The sequence below is a fragment of the Crinia signifera genome, chromosome 1 (assembly GCF_055691185.1).
Source record: "Crinia signifera chromosome 1, ASM5569118v1, whole genome shotgun sequence".
NCBI lineage: Eukaryota > Metazoa > Chordata > Amphibia > Anura > Myobatrachidae > Crinia > Crinia signifera.
This window is the reverse complement of record NC_139217.1, coordinates 137646111-137665219: the sequence shown is the minus strand read 5'-3', so window position 1 is coordinate 137665219 and position 19109 is coordinate 137646111. Positions and strand designations below refer to the sequence as shown.

Below are 19109 nucleotides of genomic sequence, written 5' to 3'. Positions count from 1 at the left end.
AATGAGTTTGCAATGGCTCCATTGGGCATCTGGCTTATTTTCTGAGCATCATATTCACTCGCATTGATTAGCAATTCCATAGCCCAAACATTTGCAGCTGTGTAGGCAAGTGCATACAAACATGAATTTACCCTCTGTCAATATCAGTATGCAGTACCTCATTAGAGGCTGAATGGGACAGTACATAACGTGGATGCTTCCAGATAGGAATCACCATCCCCTCCACATTAGCAACAAGCAACTAGAAGAGTGATACACAATGATACACGATGACAGCCCAAACGATGAGGACCACCTAAAAATTATGAATCCTTCCAATACAAAAGCAAAAGAGTTTTTTTTAAGGCAAATAAGTGTAATGTTATGCAATGGCCAAGCCAATCACCTTACCTGAATCCAATTGAGCATGCATTTCACTTGATGAAGACAAAACTGAAGGGAAAATGCCCCAAGAACAAGCAGGAACTGAAGACATTTACAGTAGAGGCCTGGCAGAGCATCACCAGGGATGAAACCCATGGTCTGCTGATGTCTATTTATTTACAGTTTCTTATATAGTGCAGCAGATCCCATTGCGCTTTACAATATTAGACAGTGATAAAACAAACTGGGTAACAACAGACAGACTTGGAGGTGGGAGAGCCCTGCTGCAAGCATACAATCAATAGGGATATGCGTTCCAGACTTCAGGCTGTAAGTGACTGCAAAGCAGGGCCGGTGCAAGGGTGTCCGCCGCCCTCCTGCAAACCATAAATTTCGCGCCCTTTCACATTGCCATTGCAACAAGCTGCAGCCCGATTGTGGGAGCGTATGCAACATGCGATCCTATGGAGGATCTCGGGTGCATGTACATGTATGCATACACCATCTCAGTGCTGTGTCCATAAAATGTTGCAGACACTAAAGGTGCCCATACACTCTGCGAGAATCTCATACGTTATGGCATAGATCGCATCGCATCTTACGTAATGCATGCAATGTGTGTGCGATGCGATCTGAAAGCAGTACAAAAAGTATGTGCAGCATATACTTTTTCTACTGTGCGATGCCTGCAGGAGCGCACATCGCATCGCACGCTGCTATTGCAGCGTGTATGGCCACCTTTAGGCACATAACCCAGCACATTATTGAAAAAGTGTCTAAATTAATATTAAAAAAATCTAAAATTATTAAAAAATGGGTTATAAACATGTATAACATGCTGTTTAACTCTTGTGCAGTCCCTCCTCTTCTATCTGTGTAGGCAGGACACTGAGGACACCATTACACCCCTCTCGTGACTGAGGGGGAAAGGAGGGGAGAGAAGGAGGAGATGGAAGAAGAGGGGAGGAGATAGACATTAGATTGACAGCTGACAGGCGCAGGGAGCAATGGGTAGGGGGCAGATCCGGACATGACATGTCTTCCAGGCATTCACAAACAGTGTTACATGCCTCAGTGCAAGTGTCTGTGAGGAATAGGGGGCAGGGCGCAGGATGAGGACAGTGTGTGCGCGGTGCAGGGAGCTGCTCAGCCTCTCCATAATGCCGCCCGCTGTCAGACAGGCACTGTGGGTGGTGTGCAGGCTGTGTGCACTCATGGTGCAGGGAGCAGCTCTTTATACTGTCGCCCGCCCGCTGTCAGACAGGCGCTGCGGGCGGCGTACAGGAATCAGTGACAGTGAGGGCTGAGTCAGCTTTAGCAGAGCAGGGAGAGAGACAGCGCCTTTTCAGCATGGCGCCTCCCTGCTTTGCAGGAGCTGCTGAGTGGGTAGCGCCGGCCCTGCTGCAAAGGATTTGTAACAAAGTATTTAAAAAGTGAAGTTTGATTTGGGTTATTTAGTTTGTCCCATTACTTTTTGTTCCTTAAAAAGTTGGAGGCACATATTTTTTTTTTTGCTGTGTGTGCTATGCAAATGCATGATAAATTTAAAGAAAAAGTTGTCTTGTGGCGAATTAAAGCTACATCTGCAGAAAGAATCTATTTCTGTTTATCCAAATTCTTCTCCACTTCATGTTTGCAACTCACGCATAAGTGAGCCTAATTCTGATATCGCATAAGGGGCCTAATTCAGCATGGATCTCTAATCAGAGATATTGGGACATGTTTAATTCTCGAATGACTGCACATCCACAACGTCCACATTGCACATGTGCATCTGCAATTAACGAATAAATAGAACAGTCACAGATTGACTGATGGGAGGCTTAGTGTAAACATGCCGTTTGCTGGGTTTGTTTGCAAAAACTGCTTTTTTTTGGAAGCCTCTCTGACGTCAATGATGACCAATTTCAGACTGGTTTTGAGGGGATTAGACTAGACCTAGCCCTAGACTGCCGCAGATGGAAAAACTGTTCAATAGTTCTGTTTTTGAGAATGGATCGCTATCTATGATGCATTCACAATTTTGATAGGGGCGGTTTCTATTTCTTTCTGGGCAATGGCTTTTTGCTCACATTCCATTGTGAATTGATTAGTGATGCCTGCTGAATTAGGCCCACTTGCTGCATAGTAACAAACTGCCTGCTGTCAATACACAAATACACTAGGGCCCTATTCTGATTGAGATGCAAAACTGTGAAATTCATAGCTTTGCAGGTCATCTAAACGCACACAGATTTCACCCGCTCTCATGCCAATGGATGTTTTGCATAAACATCCATTCGCAGCTTGGGTGCGGGGCAGAAATCATTCGATGACCGACCATCAAATGATTTCTCCAGCGCTCGCAGATCTAAGACACTCTCTTGGGTCTTAGATCTGCGACGTCAGTGTATGGGAAGAGGACAGGCAGCTGACATCTGGTAACGTCAGCTACCTGCCCGCGTCACCAGCAAATTTCCATGACAATGCCTATGGAATGTTGGGCGTTCCCATGGGCGCTGCAGGCTAGGTTATCTCAGCAATATGTAACTGTTCTAGTTCGGTGCTGTAGCACTTCACTGGTCTAGCTCTCAGCTGCTCTAGCATTCTGCTGCTCTACCACTCCGCTGCTCTAGCACTCCTCTGCTCTAGCATTCTGCTGCTCTACCACTCCGCTGCTCTAGCATTCCGCTGCTCTAGCATTAAGCTGTTATAGCATGCATTCTGCTGCTCTAGCACTCCGCTGCTCTATCACTCAGCTGCTCTAGCATTTCGCTGCTCTAGCACTCAGCTGCTCTAGCAGTCAGCTGCTCTTGCATTCTGCTGCTCTAGCACTCAGCTGTTCTAGCATTCCGCTGCTCTAGCACTCAGCTGTTCTAGCACTCCGCTGCTCTAGCACTTAGCAGCTTTGCAACTCAACTGGTTTGGTAATAAATTAGAAGAATGCCGTAAAGGTTAACTCATAACATATGCTAGGCCAGCTTTTGATCCAGCTCACCTACACATCACAGCATGCCCTGCTACAGTTTTACTATTTAGTCATGCTAAACCTGTTGCAGGGCATGCTGGGATGTGTAGTTTAACAACAGCTGGAGGGCCAAAGGTTCCCCATCCCTGATCTATATTGTACCCAATTTAAGGGATGGCTGTTGAGTTTTAGATCCACAGAATACCTGCTCGTAGAAGTCCCGAGGTCTAGATTTTACCACTTACAGTTAAATATTAGCATACTATTTGAAAAGCTTTTTGATAATAAATTATAAAGCATCTGGTAGACATTAACACTTTTGGCATACATATTAATGAGCACTTTCAGTTTATTACAATTTAAATTTATACCTGGTTTAAATGACAGGAAACGAAGTTTAATTGGTGAACTATTTCAAACTATTGACTGTATTTTCTTAATTTACAGTGCCTTGATTGGTAACAAGAACTAAGGATTAGTTTACCCATATGCAATTTGTTGGGGCTGCGCTCTCATGACAACCTATGACATGGTATTGTTAGCAGGTGAATAGCTTCCTCTGCTGGTAGTCACTGTAACAGCAGCCCAGCAGCAATGTACGAGTCACAATGGAGCAAGCAAGGAGGACGCCAGGATCAGAACCTGATGTCATGAGCCCACAGGGCTTTCCAATATATGTAGCAGTTAAACAGAGACACCCCTGTGACATGTCACTTGCACAGTTCATAAAATTCTCCATATAATGTATTTTAAGTGCCAAATGCAGTAACGCTGCTATAGCTGGGGTCTTTAGCCTGAATGTCACAAAGTGTGTTTCCATGTCCCTCCCTGGTAGTGGATCACCACTTAACAGATTGACATTTCTTTAATATGATGGAAATATTGTTATTCCCGCAACAATAAACAATGTGATTTGTAAACAGCAGTGTGTATTACAGAGGAAAACATTACTTACTCAAAAGTTTTCTGGGTCAGGGTAAAAAAAGTAAAAAATGCAATTACATGTAAATAAATTCTACAGTGGCTTTGGGTGATTACTCTGAATATCAGTCAGCAATGTCAGTGTGGTTTTTTTGCCTGGTGATTTCCTCATAGGGGGGTAATTCAGACCCATTCACCAGGTGATTTTGTAGACCTAGTGACAGAATAAAATAGCATCCCGAAGGTTTCGTCTGTTCCATTCATGTAAGGTATCTCTTTGTAATCTCTAGTATGTTACACTGTAATATAACCCATTCAAGGGATTGATTTCTAAGGATATTATACCAATGAGTTCCATGACCTAATAAAATCTTGAGATCACATTCCTTGACTACTTTAATTCAGAACTCTGAAGTCTGAAACTGGCTTTTGTCTTTTTCTTCATCAGACATGTAATTAGGAGTTTTTCCTCATGGCAAGCTCTCAGGAAGCCCTGTACAAAGTGTCTATACATTCCATTGCCTTTAAACTGATGATTGTTTCTTTAAAATAATTATTTTGTATCACTTGTATTAGCTGTCCCAAAAAATCCTAACAAAATGTAACCTTGAGTTAAAATGTATACAGCTGAACAGCAGATGAGAGATCATGCAGCTAATGACAAGGCACTAGAGCCAACCTGGAAATACAATCAGCACTCTGTACTGTACAAAACATACTGTAAGATCTAAGATACTGTTATTCTTGTAAGAGAAAGTGAGTATTAAGTGTAAGTCTATTTCCATTTCAGTTTTAGCAGGTGTTGCAGTTCTTAAAAATGAAAGTATCATCTAAATTGCGAGGAACTGTACCTGAGTTCATAGTGTAAGGGAGGAATCCAAAACGTTATACTTTCAGGAAATTAAAATGATGTACGTTTCCAATGTACACCAATCTACTAGATTAATTGGATATGAAAATGTAAGAATAATGTACTTCACATAACTTAATTAAACAAAATACCTTATGCAAGCATGCCACTACTTTCTATTAATGTGTTCATTCATTTCACACTTAATATATTTGCCTAGATAAACTGCACAATTCAGTATGGCTACAGAGGATACTATGCAGGAAATTCCATAGAGTCAGTGAATCGTGATTCGCCTACATTTAGAGGTTCATTGGGATGTGGGCACAACTGTGATCCAAAGACACACATAAAACAATACAGTATATGTTCAGACTGGTGTCAATTTTTAATACGGTAACATTTGATACAGGCGTATTTCACACATGCAATTGTGAGCACTTCTGCCCTACAGTAGAGTAGAGATAGTGTAGAGATATGGGGCCAGGTGTAATGCGGTGTGAGGCCAGTGGCCCTGCGGGATCCTGGCCAAACTCAGAGGTACAGGTTGAGTATCCCTTATCCAAAATGGTCAGGACCAGAAGCATTTTGGATAACAGATATTCCTTATGTCAGAATATTTTTATATTTCAATGATGTATCCTTAGATATCTTGCCTTTATGTTGTATAAGCACATGAAATACACACTAATATATTTTATTTGTACATGAAACAAAGTTTCAAAACATGAAACGGTACTTGTGTGGTTTCACGGCGCCACTAAATCGCATGCGATTTTACATGCGATATCGCATGCGTTACTATCCAGTTCATATCCCCACTATCCACTAGGGCGTGGAGTTGATTTTATTTAGTGTGGCAAGAGCAGCGAGCCACCGAGCCCGAATCGTGGCGAGCGGACGCGGATTGTATTCCATGGAATTGCATGCAAATGGCATGCGATATTGTGAGTCGCTGTGAAACAAGTAGCGTAATCCGTGTCCGGTCGCCATGCTTTGGGCTCGGTGGCTCGCCACACTATATAAAATCAACTCCACGCCCTAGTGGATAGTGGGGATATGAACTGGATAGTAAATCGCATGCGATATCGCATGTAAAATCGCATGTGATATCGCATGCGATTTAGTGGCGCCGTGAAACTACACAAGTACCCATGAAACAAAGTTTGTGTACAATCTCAGGCACTGAAATTGAATAGTAAGTAATCATTTTCTAGCACATATTTAGTGCCAGTTACATATCATGCCCCCAGTAGTGCCAGTTACAGATATCCCCAGAAGGCTTTTAGCAAAAAAAAAAAAAAAGTACATTCTAGAATAATGACAAATCCATAATTTGGATAACTGATATTTGGATAATCTATACTCAACCTGTACCATGCCTTGTAAATGACTTCCCCTTTAAAAACAACCTCTGTGTTTGGCCAGCATCCCATGGGGCTGCCGAAATTGCAACACATTACATCCACCCTGTGGTTTGAAAGTGTTATCAGTAAATGCTACACCACTATTTTTTTTTTAAATGGAAAATAAATACTTGCCTGAGGAAATAAACAGTTATCTGCGACACATGCTTCTCTAAATAGTGTGGTTTATCTATTCTAAATGTATTCCTATTCACTTCTCTACATGTTATTGTCATTTGTTTTTTATCTCTCTCTCTCTCTCTCTCTCTCTCTCTCTCTCATGTTTTTCTCCCATTGCATTCTACATATATAGGGGGAGATTCTCTAAGGTGAAAATGTGGTAAAAACCCTGTTATCTGGGTTTTTACTGCATTTCGGGATGCTCTAACTGGTAGCCCGGTGGGGGGCATCGCCAGAAAAATCTAGCGATGCCCCATAGAAGCCAATGGGCTTCTAACGCGAACCCACCGTCGCCCCGCATGGACCCCCCCGCCCCGCATCGCCCCCTCACCTGCCCGGACTTGTGACCTCCACCCTGCACTGATCCTCTTCCGGGTGCAGGGAGGAGGAGAGCCCGGTGCAGCAGCAGCAGCGCCGGGTGTGTGAGGGAGGGGGGAGCCGCCGGGACCTGCTGGGACCCGGCGACTCTCACCGCAAAGGACAGCTCTTAACGCAAGAGCTGTCCTTTGCTATAATTATCGCATATGTTAGAACATATGCGATAATTATAATTGCGATGGGCGGCGAAGGGGGGCGGAGATTCTTAGAGAATCTCCCCCATTCTCAGAACTAAAAAAAGCTAGAAATCCAGGAGACAAAGTTGCACCAGAGGGTATTGATGAAATATAACACTGCGTCACTGCCTAATATCTATGGGAACATCCAGCGTTTTCATGGGAACACCCAGCAAACTGCCCCATGCCCCCCACACGCATTGGTGGGTGTGAACAGGAATGCGAACTAGCAGTTCACCGTGCCCGCTCACATCCAGCGTATGCACCTGCACATGCACAGAAGTAAAACATTGCTCCCCGTACGAACACACGGGGGAGCGTATGAACATCCAGCTATGTCAGCTGTCCACCCCCCAGCACATGCGACACGGCCTCATTAGCATATGTACACCCAGCATTTGAATGGGAACGCCCATGAAATGCAGGGCATGCACATATGCTAATGCCCCAGCCCAGCACTCCACGCCCCTCTCCACTCCCCGCTCGCAAGGCTGGAAGCTTGCACTAGGTGACCAGACTTCTCACCGAGTTCACACGCACCCAGCGTATACACATGCACAGAAATGCTGCTGCGCATACACAAAACATCGGTTCCTGTGTGAATTCACGTCCGAGCAAATTAACCAGAATAAGGTCCTTGATGTACAGTATAGGGGTCCTTGGTTTTAGGGAAATGTGCAGGAGGGTGCACTGTATTCTAACAGGGTGCTGTGGAAAATGAAGTATATATAAATGCACACAGGACACCACATTACAAATCCCCCAGGAAGTCCACGGGCCAGATGTACTAAGCTTGAAAAGTGATCCAATGGAGAGTGATAAACTACTAGCAAATCAGCTCCTAGCTGCCCTGTTGCAAGCTGTGTTTGAAAAGTGACATTTGGGGGCTGATTGGCTGGTGGTTTAACACTCTTAATTGTATCACTTTTCAAGGCTTAGTACATCTGGCCCCAGGAGAGTGAGTGGGCAGGAGGGTGGACGATAGGATTTGCATTGAACCGCATCATCCTAGATAGAATCCTGGGCCATACTCTAAATCTAAAATACTGTAAACCGTACTTTTAAACAGGTGTACAAAGCCGTGATGATGTGGAGCCCAGCTGCTGTACAATTATGTCAACTCTGGTTTTAATGTCACTGTTTGAAGCACCCATTGGAGAGGATTGCCCCCTCCAGGTCTCTACCCTCTACAAGTAGGCACTATAATCTTTGTCCCAAATAATTGAATACAGAGTCCTCCCTCTTGAGTATAAGTATAGAAGGGTGTTATAAATTGTAATGGTGATGCCACTATCAAATTCCTTACATGAGCTACGTATCGAAAATGATATTTTCCTTATTACTAACTATAGAGGTTTAATGAGTTATACGATAAGAACAGTAGCCTCCTTTTCTTCCTTACAGCTCTCCATCATTCCACCCCTAACACCTGTTGCTCTACTATGGAATTCATCCCAGTGCTGTCATTGAGTTTCGTTGGATGGGTTACAAGACCAGCATTGTACGCCAGGAAGGTTCACATAAGTTGCAGAATTCCAAATAAATTCCTGCAGTAGTCTATGTGTGGTAGCAGCAGAGGACTGCACCCAAGGGGCTTCCTCTATGGACAGTTCTGTGTTAAATTTGTTTGCTGAGAGTCTATAAAGCTATGTAAGCAATTGTGGTATGTTTCTGAAGTTTCAGTTTATATGCCATAAAGCTATACAAATGGCTGCCTAGGTGCATGTCACCTGGTGAGTTACATTTGAGTTGGCACTTGAGGATTCAACAAACCAGTGCACCCAACATAGTTAAATTTAATTAAAATAAATAAGCCTTTAATGTTGACTTCTTGGTTCTACAAATGTTTCACAGTTTGCATGTTATATTAAGTACCACATGTGTTATCATAGCATGCATAATGCAGTTTTACTGTTTACTGTAGAAGGATTCATGTCTTTTCATAGTGTCCCTGATTTCTATGGAGTGACCCATATTTGAAAATGTATTAAATGATGGTGTTTGGAATTGTCACATTGTACAGTATTGACCACAATACACTTTTTATTTGGTCCATGTTCGGTGCAAGTCTTATTATGTATTCTTTGTCTATTGGCTATTTAAGTTAATATGTATTGTTGAGTCCTATATAATATACCAAAAAATAAATAAAATGAAGTAAGCAAGATGATAATAATTTTATTTAGCACTTTTCTCAAAAAAAGGACTCAATTTGCTTTACATTTCCAGATTTTTTTGCAGAAAATAAAAAAAAATGTATTACTAAACAGGGAAAGTATGAGTGGGAACCCCAAATGATATTCTAGGTTCAGTTATTAGCAGCAACCCCCCTAAGTAAAATCCGCCACTGTAGTGAAGCCAGATGCAGCCTGTGAGACTGCACTGGCTTCACTGTGACTGGCAGTGACTTCCTATTGGAAGTTTGACCTGCCAGTCACCAAGGCAGTCCCATTGGGAGGTGTTCCTTCCCTCCGGGACGCCTCTCTGTGTTTGGTAATATGCTCGTGCCAGTCCCAGTTCCTGTCATCTGTGTTATACAAGTGCCAGGATTGTGATATCCCTTCTATGGGCTGTTGCCAAAGCAGCCCATAGAAGCTGGCTGCATGTGCAGTACAGAGGTTTGTACCGCACATGCACCAGTCACGGCACCTGTCATCATAGTACATCTGCTAGGAACACAGCGCGTGTGGTGGGGACCAGGAGAAGCGGCGGTGGCCAGTGCGGCAGCAAGAGGGGGTATCTGCATTGCGGCAACCCACCTCCTGCCATGAGGTACGAGCCACCACTGGTTATTAGTCTTATATGCGGGTGTGCAATAGGTTTTCGGATATAAGATTGGGGAGTTCTGACCAACTGCATGCTGTTTTTAGTGAGGCAGCATTATTTTGGACCACTGTGTTTGAGTGGTTTGCAGAATTTCAGTGTGACAGAGTGCTGCGGCCGACCTGTGTCTACCATCATATCATTGCTTCCGTGCGGGCCAAAGTTGAGGCAGATGCCAGGTTAACATGACCCAGTTAGTGAAGGAAGTAGGCAGCTCATCATGATCCATCCGCTGGATTCTCCACAAAAAGCTTGGCTTGAGAAGATAAATCATGGCTTTAAGCAATTTGTATGAATGGAAAGTTTTGTCCGTTCATGTTTGGAAGCAGATTGCTGATTGTCATTTGCTCTCATCCATTACCAGATTTTCATTTCAACCAGATCTGGCAGATGACCTACCAGATAATTGGATGGTGGATGTGTCCAGTTTAACCCAATGTTCCCACTTACACTAAACTGCATAAGCCATTTACTCTAAAAACTGTAAGCAACATTTAAGGTGCGCACACACGGTACGATTTATGTTCCGTATGATATTGTATACTATTTCCCAGGAAAGTCCCAGTGGTCAAAAGCATAAGATTTGTGCTTAGAATAACGTACGATATGCATACGATATCATATACGATATGACGTCACAGCTATACTACACTATACTATCTTATGCTTTCTAGACAGAATTGAGTTGCATGCCCACCCGAGCAGCTCCCTGCCAGAAGACCGGCGGGAGCGTGCATCGTACGTTGGATAGTGCATACACACGGTAAGATATAGTGCACTATCTAGCATGCTATTCAAATCTAGCTAGATAGTGTGCTAGATTGTGCACTATATCTTACCGTGTGTACGCACCTTTAGTATCAAACTATTACCTAATTATGTACAATGAGCTGCTCTTTTCTTTTCATGCTTTATTTATAAATTGCACAATAGCTCCCTCGGGTACCATCAGCCTTGGGAGCTGCTAAAATACAGAATCACAGAGGAAAAGCAGATCTAATTTACAGTAAAGGACAATTCACATCTGCTTATCAATAAAATATATAAAAGCACTATCAATATACATCATACATTTATCTGGTTTATGTGTATGCTATGTACTTATTTATCTCTGCCCCTAGGACAGGGATGGGGAACCTTTGGCCCTCCAGATGTTGTTGAACTACACATCCCAGCATGCCCTGCTACAGTGTTGCTATTTGGCCATGCTAAAACTATTGCAAAGCATGCTGGGATGTGTAGTTCAACAACAGCTGGAGGGCCAGGGGTTCCCCATCCCTGCCCTAGGACATGGTTGCCTACCTGACCCTCTCCTTCAGGGAGATAATGCTCTGTTCCTGGACATTCCTGGTAATGTAGGATTGCCATCACCTGTGGGGAGCTAGGTAATTGATAAGAAAGATGTTTCACCACAGGTGATGGCAATCCTACATTACCAGGGAAGTCCAGGAGCAGAGCATTATCTCCCTCATGGAGAGGTTCAGGTAGGCAACCATGTCCTAGGAAGGAATTATTTATTTAACAAAAGTGTCCAATAATGAAGAGCTTCATCTAAAAGCTTCTCTATCATCCACATATGGTAAGTGCAAAGTTCAGTGACAGAGTCATTGAAAACATGTGTTGGTAATCAATGCCCTTGTTTATCCAATTAAATAACAGTTGCTAAAAATGATCTCTTTATTATTTAATGGAATGCAGCGTCATTAATTACCCCATATGCTATTTTCTTTTACATATACACTGTTCTCCCTATACTTTTCATTATCGCAGGGTGGTTTCTCCTGGGTTTAAGTGAACATGCTCATTCCAATAATATGTGTACAGAAAAACTGGTCATCAAAATTGGACTTGAAATCCCTGTGGGAAGACAACTTTTGGGAGTTAAGACAGAGAGGAGTCTCTGCAGAATTGGCTGTAACATGGTCACAATTTGCATTCCTAAAAAGTAAAAGCAGGGTTGCCTACCTGACCCTCTCCATGAAGGAGCAAATGCGCTGTTCCTGGACATTCCTGGTCATGCATGATTGCCATCACCTGTGGGCATACTTGCCTACTTTTGGAAACTAGTTTCAGGGAGATTATAGAATTTTGCACAGCACCCCATAGAGGGGGCGTGTCAAGCTCCACTTAAACAATGTGTCTATTTCCATATATGAAGAGATTGTGTAAAGAGATTGTGAACGTGGCACCTAGAAGCGTGGGTGTGTACTGCTACATCTGAGAGGAACCTTTTTAAATGACCTATATCCAAATGTAGATGAGCCCAAAAGCAGTCCGTAATAGATACTATACTTGGTAAAGTGTTAGGAAATTATGCAGATGATTCAATGTAAATGTATCTATATTTTATTCCTTTTTAACCCAAAAATGTAACAGTGTAATGTGGGCTTGGTGAAATGAGGGAGATTGCTAGACTAATGAGGGAGAGAGGGAGATTGCTGCTATTTCAGAGAGTCTCCTGCAGAATGCAGGAGGGTAGGCAACTATGCCTGTGGGGAGCCAGGTAATTGATAAGAAAGGTGTTTCACCACAGGTGATGGCAATCCTACATTACCAGGGAAGTCCAGGAACAGAGCATTTTCTCCCTGAAGGAGAGTGTCAGGTAGGCAACCCTGAGTAAAAGCAAATGTGACATTTTTGCACACATTCAGAGCTCAGCTGAACATAGCTCTGAAATATTCTCCACTCTGCATGGACAACATATATGATGCATTTATGCCAAATGCAAGAACTGTAAAAACATACATAGGATGAGATCATACTTGCCTACCTGACCCTCTCCTTCAGGGAGAAAATGCTCTGCTCCTGGACTTCCCTGGTAATGTATGATTGCCATCACCTGTGGTGAAACACCTTTCTTATGAATTACCTAGCTCCCCACAGGTGATGGCAATCCTACATTACCAGGAAAGTCCAGGAACAGAGCATTTTCTCCCTCATGGAGAGGGTCAGGTAGGCAAGTATGGATTAGATTTATAAAACCTAAAGTAGATACAGATAAAGTACCAATCAGATTTAAAGGGGTACATTTACTGAGATGGGAGTTCTATTGAAGAGGTTTGCCTGTAACAACCAATTAGATTCTATGGGTGACATTTACTAGGATGAGAGTTTTATTAACTTTTCAAAATCGCCCATTATCGCACTTTTTAAAATCGCATTTTTGGGTGCTAATTCACATATTTAATGAGCTGCGTATTCCGGGCAAAAAAGTGCGATATGGTGCGATATAGGGAAAAAAAGGTGGAGCGCTAGGTGGATCAATTGGATATCACAATTTTAATATTTTAAAAATATATTTTAAGAACAATTAATAAAAATAAACAATAACATTTATGTCAATGACAATAACAATAAAAAAGAATGGACAAGGAAGATAATACTTATGTCTCTGCGTAGCTGCCGTGTATCCTTGGTAGTTTGGGGGCTTTTATTTGCTGGGTATAGCCCTGGAGGATGAGGGTAAACAAATTGCCATCCTGGATGTTGTGAATAAACGCTGGAGGATGATCTGATTCCCAATTTTGGGGTCCTCGCTATGATGCGCTGATTTCAGGGGGGAACTGTAGTGGATTGCTCGCTGGAGGATGATCTGATTCCTTCTGTTAAAGGGTCCTCACGATGTTGCGAGTGATGGAGTCCACGATGTACTGGTGGAAGGTTCCCCAATTGAGGTGAAATTTTAGGAGGGCAATCCGGAGTGGTGACAATGAAAGGGAAAAGCCAGGGTCGGGGGGGGGGGGGGCAGCGGAGGCAGAGATTCTTCCTGGTCCAATTAAAAATAGCAAGTGCTGCCTAACATGTTTTGTCGTGATGTCACGACTTTATCAAAGGTAATGGTGCGATAATGGGTGATTTTTAGTCATGAAAATGTGCGAATTTGAGGAAATGTGCGAATTTGTGTTAAAAAAAAATGTTGTGAGGTCCCCCTCCTGAGCATAACCAGCCCCGGGCTCATTAAGCCGGACCTGGTTCCAAAAATACGGGGGAACAAAAAGCATAGGGGTCCCCCGTAGATCTGAAACCAGAAATGTCACCTCCCCCAAAAGGACAATGACCCAAAGCACACCTCCAAATCATGCAATTCCTATTTAGGGAAGAAGCAGGCAGCTGGTATTCTGTCTGAAATGAAGTGGCCAGTGCAGTCACCAGATCTCAAACCCATTGAGATGTTGTGGGAGCAGCTTGACTGTATGGTACACAAGAAGTGCCCATTAAGTCAAGCCAACTTGTGGGAGGTGCTTCAGGAAGCGTGGGGTGAAATTTCTTCAGATTACCTCAACAAATTAACAGCTAGAATGCCAAAGGTCTACAATATTGTAATTGTTGCAAAGGAGCATTCTGTGACGAAAGCAAAGTTTGAAGGACAAAATTATTATTTCAAATAAAAATCATTATTTATAACCTTGCCAATGTCTTGACTGTATATTCACTTTGCAACAGATTTATGTTTAGGTGGACCAATTTGGCCCCTATGCCATATTAGTTGGGAAGTCGCCTCAAGTTGAAGATAAGGAAGGCAGATGGCCTTTTTATTTTTTTATTAGGTTTAGGGTGAGTAGCTGTGCTCTTTTGAGTTGTATTTGTGGCACGAAAAGCAGTTGGCCCATCCTTGTTTACAAGGGCAGTTGGCCCTTCGGTGAATTTTTACATTATGTGACAAGTGCAGCAAGATGAAATGAGAATGTATTTGTTTAATTTTTACTGTTTCTGGCCAGGTGCTTATCTGATGAGACACAACTGATACAACCACAGTAAGCAAAAGCATTAAGCTGTGTACACGCGGTACACTTATTACTGGCAATATGGTCACTGAGCGACCATAATGCCAGCAATTGGGTTGTGCACCAGGGATAAATCTTCGGGTGCGCGCTCCCGTTTTCAGCCCCTGAATGGTCATGACTTCCACTGCCTCTTCTCCCGGCAGTGTGCCATTTTCATCTGCGACCATCTCTGGTCGAAGATGAAAACGGGACACTGAACAATATGATTGCTGAGCAATATATTGCTAGCAATATATTGCCAGTGACATATTGACCCGTGTGTACGCACCTTTAGCTTATCTGTCTTAATGCATCACCTCGTGCTGTAAAAGTGGCACAAACATACGACCACTCAGTCATTTCATAAGAGTGTTTCTATTTTCGGCAGCATTACCAGGTGTGACAGTGATTGGTAACCGTCCAATGGAAATCAGTGATGAAATGTTGATGTCAAGTTGCCATTCACCAATATCAATCATGTTTTACTTACAGATGAGTTACAGTATCTTCCCTGTAGCTTGGGCAAGACCTGTATGTGTCTCATTTTGTGCAAAACTGCTGATCTGCATGAGAACATTTCTGTGAAATCCCCAGCCCCAGTCAACTTCTTGCTTCTTGGTTGCAAGTGTTGATAGATACATGCATAAAGCATTTGATTATTCATGTGTTCTGTATATTTTATGGTAATAAACCTATAAATCCTAAAATAACCACAAGGCAATGCAGTTCTATAGTTGTACTATGTAATGCACACATTCCTTTAAATTATATTGCCTACCATGACAAATTTTTCACACCCAAATGTGAATGACAGTTTGGGAACCACTGATCTATACAATAGAGATTACAGTTGACAATGACCTTCAGAAGTTCTCATATGCCTGGAATAAGTCAATGAATAGATCAACAAATAGCCAATTAACGAGTAAACCATGCAGCAGTGCTATGCATATATGGGCAGTATGATAATAATGGTCGCATTACTGAGGTCGTGTGTTCAATTCATGCCAAGGTAACCCTAACATTATGTAGCCTGGGCTTGACTGGGTTTCCTCGAGGTACTTAGGTTTCCTCCCACACGGTTAACCCCTTCCCGACATTTGACGTACATGTACGTCATGGCCGGGATGTACTTCCCGACACATGACGTACATGTACGTCATGACTTCAAAGTTCCACCGCGTCTACAGACGCGGTGACAGAGGGACGATGTCTGCTGTCCCTGACAACAGACATCCTCCCTCATTGCCCAGGGGGGGCAGAGATGCCTCCCATCATGGGCGATCGCTGCGATTGGCTGTTCAAACGTGAACAGCCAAAAACAGCGTTTTAATGTGTGATGTGTAAAATTTAGACTCTGCTGCCCCCTAGTGTCCAAAAAAATTAAAGGAGGTTGAAATAATGATTTAAAAATAAAGTTTAGATATGGTCTATGTTAGTTATTAACTATTTTGAGTGGTATGATTATTTGTCTCACAAGCAGAAAATTTTACATTTTGCAAATAGCAAAATGTTCCATTTTTTTACGACATTTTGGTATTTTTCACAAAAAAAAAACTGTATCGACCAAAATTTACCACTAATTTAAAGTACAATGTGTCACGGGAAAACAATCTCAAAATCACTGGGATAAGTAAAAGCAAAAAAAGTTATCCCCACTTAAGTGATACATGTCAGATTTGAAAAAAAGGCCTCTGTCAGGAAGGCAAAAACATGCTGCGTCTGGAAGGGGTTAATTATCTCCTGTCAAACAAATAACCCTACTATGTTTCTATGAAGTCAGAACATTCAATAGCATTATTACATCTATAGCCAATCAGATCCTTAGAATAATCACATCTACCCATATGATCCTAAAGCTCACTCACCAAATGATTGAATCTGGCTTTCTATTCTCACCTTTCTTCCTCTAGCCATTTCCGTTTACAGCCATTCCTTCAAGAAAAATATTAACATTTAAAATTCACTTAAATTTCAAGTACAGTCACAACTTCAACGGTGCGTGACATTTTAATTGACATCCAATATGTTTTGGAATACTGAAAGCAGGACTCTTTATTGTCGAAGAAGCAGGAATGAGCAGTTTAATCTCATGAAAAGTAATTTCTTTCCCAATGATGTTTCACTAAACATAATGATCACATTTGTTACTTTAATTTGCCACGTGGATTAGAACTGCATAATGTCCTCCATTTCCGTGCATTAATAACATACCCACACACAACAATCTTTGTCTTACAAAATGACATATGGTTGGAACAGCTTAGATCCTGAAAAACCAACATATAAAAACGGAGTTTAAGAACGTAGATTCATACGGCTGAACTCCAAGGCATGCACAAGCGGAAAAGTCATTTTTTAACTGCTAGCTCTGAGCGCCAAGTAAAGAAGGAGCCTTCAAAGTGTAAATGATAAATGTTAGCTTTGAAGGGGATATTCCGTAGAACTACAGCAAAGGTTTCAATCACTAGCTCTAAAAATAAAATGAATGGGAGCCATTAACTTCTGCATGAACTGAACTGAGCAGTTTTAACAGTTTAACATTTACAATTCAAATGTTATTTGTAAATGAAAGTTACAGCCACAACTGTTTGTCCTGTAGAAATGGCTGATTATGGCCTGGCCACAAAAAGAAACGGATAAAAGGTAAATGATAGATTGGGGTTAAACGTTTGCAGTCACCGTACGCAGAAAAGGAGGAAAAATGTAGCATGTGTTTAGTCCTTGGTACAGCTAAACCCCAAGCTGATTTATCCATGAAAGACAAATATTCAAACATAAACCGTGTATGTTTTATCCTATTACACCACAGAGGAAAGGTCCAGGTTACCATCACAACCATTTATACAAATCTGCAAATAACTGAACACTATCATAGCGAGCGTTTGCATTTTTAGGCAGCTGTTCTGTAGTGCGGGCACCTGTTCTACCTACTGTAATGTACTTCTGCAGTGAGATGATTGTGACAATAAATAATTACAATATAAATAATCTGTAATCAACAAATGCAACAATTATAAACTGCCATCCAGTGATAGCAGGACATTTATGAAGTTAGAAAGAAGCGTAACAATATTTGCAGGGCTAGACTAATGCAGGGATGTTACTAGGAATGTAGGAGAAGTGCTGTCACACAGAGCTCTGAGGGTGGCACCAGCACTGTCCCATGATCAGGGGCGGATTGGCCCGCCGGGAAACCGGGTCATTTCCTGGTGGGCCGGTACCGATTTGTTCGCTTTTTCCCTATCTGGGCCGCGGCTTTCGCCTGGCTGGGCCGCTGGCCTCGGACCGCGCTACCACAGCGGTTAGTGTCCGCGGCTGCAGCCACCAACTCCTGGCTGCCCAGTGCCCACAGTCAATATGGCCGTTGCTCGCTTTCGGGTGACGTCACCCGGTACTACAGTGTTACTATGGCCTGTGAGTGCCGCACTTTCCTGCTGTGCTATCCTATATTTGGTGAAGGCACCCAGTGCGTTATACTGAGCCTTGGAGCTGTGGATGTGCCGGTCGTTTGTCCGTTTATATATATATATATATATATATATATATATGGAGAGAAAGAAAAACGGAGTGCGCCCCTAATGTCGATTCCACCACCAGAATATAATCAATAACCATAAAGTAATGGTAATTCCAACACAATATTCACAATTTATGATTTAGTACAACTTTTATTAAAAACATGTAGTTTTCATCTGTGCAGTATAATTCATACAGAACATGGAAATACACCCAACGCGTTTCGTCGATAACGACTTCCTCAGGGGTAAAATTTCCGTATGTTTGTGGGTAGTGAGATTATTCACTCCCTGGTATGTAAACCTTCTAAAAAAACGGATCCTATAAGGATATTTAATATATAGTGCACCACTGCATCAAATTCCAACTGTATTCCAATAATGGATCAAGGTAGTCGTAGATGTCCTTCTAAAAGATCAGATCCTGTTAGGGATCTTAATATTTAAAGCTCGGCTGCATCAAATCTCGTCTGAAAACGTGTATAGGTCCTAGGTAATGTAGAATGAGGACTCCTCTGGATAGGGAACACAGCAAGCCAACACTGAACCAACTGCAGTTGGTTCAGTGTTGGCTTGCTGTGTTCCCTATCCAGAGGAGTCCTCATTCTACATTACCTAGGACCTATACACGTTTTCAGACGAGATTTGATGCAGCCGAGCTTTAAATATTAAGATCCCTAACAGGATCTGATCTTTTAGAAGGACATCTACGACTACCTTGATCCATTATTGGAATACAGTTGGAATTTGATGCAGTGGTGCACTATATATTAAATATCCTTAT

At 42.3% G+C, this 19109-nt stretch overlaps 1 long non-coding RNA gene across 1 annotated transcript in view; it reads left to right on the top strand.

Moving 5' to 3' along the window:
* LOC146026556 (uncharacterized) overlaps nucleotides 1-4329 on the top strand; it is a 34045-nt gene extending 29716 nt beyond the window's left edge. Inside the window, exon 3 of the long non-coding RNA XR_014454485.1 lies at nucleotides 3758-4329. This is a non-coding gene — a long non-coding RNA (uncharacterized LOC146026556). The remainder of the gene's footprint in view (nucleotides 1-3757) is intronic.
* Nucleotides 4330-19109: the final 14780 nt, after the last annotated feature.